We start from the raw sequence: 3656 nt of genomic DNA on the forward strand, positions 1-3656 counted from the left end.
ATTTATCCTCTCAAAGAACCAGCTTTTGGCTTTGTTGATTTTTGCTATGGTCTCTTTTGTCTCTTTTGCATTTATTTCTGCCCTAATTTTTAAGATTTCTTTCCCCCTACTAAACTTGGGGTTCTCCATTTCTTCCTTTTCTAGTTGCTTTAGGTGTAGAATTAGGTTATTTATTTGACTTTTTTCTTTTTTCTTGAGGTATGCCGGTATTGCTATGAACTTTCCCCTTAGCACTGCTTTTACAGTGTCCTACAGGTTTTGGGTTGTTGTGTTTTCATTTTCATTCGTTTCTATGCATATTTTGATTTCTTTTTTTGATTTCTTCTGTGATTTGTTGGTTATTCAGAAGTGGGTTGTTCAGCCTCCATACGTTGGAAATTTTAATAGTTTTTCCTCTGTAATTGAGATCTAATCTTACTGCATTATGGTCAGAAAAGATGCTTGGAATTATTTCTTTCTTTCTTTTTTTTTTTTTTTTTTTTGAATTTACCAAGGCTAGATTTATGGCCCAGGATGTGATCTGTCCTGGAAAAGTTTCCGTGAGCACTTGAGAAAAGGTCAAATTCATTGTTTTGGGGTGAAATGTCCTATAGATATCAATTAGGTCTAACTGGTCATTGTATCATTTAAAGTTTGTATTTCTTTGTTAATTTTCTGTTTAGTTGATCTATGCATAGATGTGAGTGGGGTATTAAAGTCTCCCACTGTTATTGTTTTATTGTTAATTTCCCCTTTCATACTTGTTAGCATTTGTCTTACATATTGTGGTGCTCCTATGTTGGGTGCATATATATTTATAATTGTTATATCTTCTTCTTGGATTGATCCTTTGATCATTATGTAGTGTCCTTCTTTGTCTCTTTTCACAGCCTTTGTTTTAAAGTCTATTTTACCTGATATGAGTATTGCTACTCCTGCTTTCTTTTGGTCTCTATTTGCATGGAATATCTTTTTCTAGCCCTTCATTTTCAGTCTGTACGTGTCCCTTGTTTTGAGGTGGGTCTCTTGTAGACAACATATCTAAGGGAATTGTTTTTGTATCCATTCAGCCAGTCTTTGTCTTTTGGTTGGGGCATTCAACCCATTTATGTTTACAGTAATTATTGATAAGTATGATCCCATTGTCATTTACTTTATTGTTTTGGGTTCTGGTTTATACACTCTTTTTGTGTTTCCTGTTTAGAGAATATCCTTTAGCATTTGTTGGAGAGCTGGTTTGGTGGTGCTGAATTCTCTCAGCTTTTGCTTGTCTGTAAAGCTTTTGATTTCTCCTTCATATTTGAATGAGATCCTTGCTGGGTACAGTAATCTGGGCTGTAGGTTATTTTTTTTCATCACTTTAAGTATGTCTTGCCATTCCCTCCTGGCCTGAAGAGTTTCTATTGAAAGATCAGCTGTTATCCTTATGGGAATCCCCTTGTGTGTTATTTGTTGTTTTTCTCTTGCTGCTTTTAATATTTGTTCTTTGTGTTTGATCCTTGTTAATTTGATTAATATGTGTCTTGGAGTGTTTTGCCTTGGGTTTATCCCGTTTGGGACTCTCTGGGTTTCTTGGACTTGGGTGATTATTTCTTTCCCATTTTAGGGAAGTTTTCAACTATTATCTCCTCAAGTATTTTTTCATGGTCTTTCTTTTTGTCTTCTTCTTCTAGGACTCCTATAATTCGAATGTTGGAGCGTTTCATATTGTCCTGGAGGTCTCTGAGGTTGTCCTCATTTCTTTTAATTCATTTTCTTTTTTCCTCTCTGATTCATTTATTTCTACCATTCTATCTTCTAATTCACTAATCCTATCTTCTGCTATTTGTTTTATTCTACTATTTGCTGCCTCCAGAGTGTTTTTTATCTCATTTATTGCATTATTCATTATATATTGACTCTTTTTTATTTTTTCTAGGTCCTTGTTAAACCTTTCTTGCATCTTCTCAATCCTTGTCTCCAGGCTATTTATCTGTTATTCCATTTTGATTTCAAGATTTTGGATCATTTTCACTATCATTATTAGGAATTCTTTATCAGGTAGATTACCTATCTCTTCCCCTTTTGTTTGGTTTGGTGGGCATTTATCCTGTTCCTTTACCTTCTGGGTATTCCTTTGTCTCTTCATCTTGTTATATTGCTGTGTTTGGGGCAGCCTTTCTGTATTCTGGCAGTTTGTGGAGTTCTCTTTATTGTGGAGTTTCCTCGCTGTGGGTGGGGTTGTACAGGTGTCTTGTCAAGGTTTCTTGGTTAGGGAAGCTTGTGTCGGTGTTCTGGTGGGTGGAGCTGGATTTCTTCTCTCTGGAGTGCAACAAAGTGTCCAGTAATGAGTTATGAGATGACAATGGTTTTGGAGTAACTTTGGGCAGCCTGTATATTGAAGCTCAGGGCTGTGTTCCTGTGTTGCTGAAAAATTTGCATGGCATGTCTTGCTCTGGAACTTGTTGGCCCTTGGGTGGTGATTGGTTTCAGTGTAGGTATGGAGGTGTTTGATGAGCTCCTATCAATTAATGTTCCCTGGAGTCAGGAGTTCTCTGATGTTCTCAGGATTTGTACTTAAGCCTCCTGATTCTGGTTTTCAGTCTTATTTTTACAGTAGTCTCGAGACTTCTCCTTCTATACAGCACCACTGATAAAACATCTAGGTTATAAATGAAAAGTTTCTCCACAGTGAGGAACACCCAGAGAGGTTCACGGAGTTACATGGTGAAGAGAAGAGGGAGGAGGGAGTTAGAGGTGACCCAAATGAGATGAAGTGGAATCAAAAGAGGAGAGAGCAAGCTAGCCAGTAATCACTTCCTTATGTGTGCTCCACAATCTGGACCACTCAGAGATGTTCACGGAGTTATACAGAGAAGGAGGAAAGAGACAGAGGTGGCCAGGAGGATAAAAGGAGGGAATGAAAAGGAGAGAGACAGATCCAGCCAGTAACCAGTTCCCTAGGTGTTCTCCACCGTCTAGAACACACAGAGATTCACAGAGTTGGGTAGAGAAGAGAAGGGGGAGGGAGGAGACAGAGGTGACCTGGTGGAGAAAAAGTAGAGTCCAAAGGCGGAGAGAGCAGTCAAGCCAGTAATCTTGCTCTCAAGTAAAAATGGGTACTGAAGATTGGGTTTTTGAAGGTATAAAATTGATAACAAATACCAAAAAGCAAAGATTAAAAATCTAGAGTAGAGGTTGGATTTTCAAAAATACAATATTAAAGAAAAGAAGAAGAAGAAAAAAAGCAAAGTCACAAGAATTATTTTTTTTAATATATATATATATATATGAAGTTTGCTTTAAAAATAGGGTCTTTTTTTGAAAAGTAATAGTAGGTTATAAAAATGAAAATTAAAGGAGTAATAGAGGACTTAAAATTTTTTAAAGTAAAAGAAAAAATAAGAAAAAGAAAAGAAAAAAAAAGAATGATCGTAAAAATAGTAAAGATATATCTAGGACTTTCTCTGGTGCTGTTGTGGGCAGTGTGGGATCAGTTTATTTTCAGATAGTTCCTTGTTCCGGCTTATATTTCTCAAGATCTATAGGCCCCTTCCTATGTAGTCGGTACTAACGACAGGGTTTTAATCGATTGCACCTATCACTTTCAAGGTGATTCCCTCTGTTTTAGCTTCTTCTGTTTGCTGGTCTCTTCAGTGTCTGATTTCCACCCTGACACAAGGGGGGCAGGGGTGGTC

The sequence above is a fragment of the Oryx dammah genome, unplaced genomic scaffold (genome assembly GCF_014754425.2).
Source record: "Oryx dammah isolate SB20612 unplaced genomic scaffold, SCBI_Odam_1.1 HiC_scaffold_23, whole genome shotgun sequence".
NCBI classification, from domain to species: Eukaryota; Metazoa; Chordata; class Mammalia; order Artiodactyla; family Bovidae; genus Oryx; species Oryx dammah.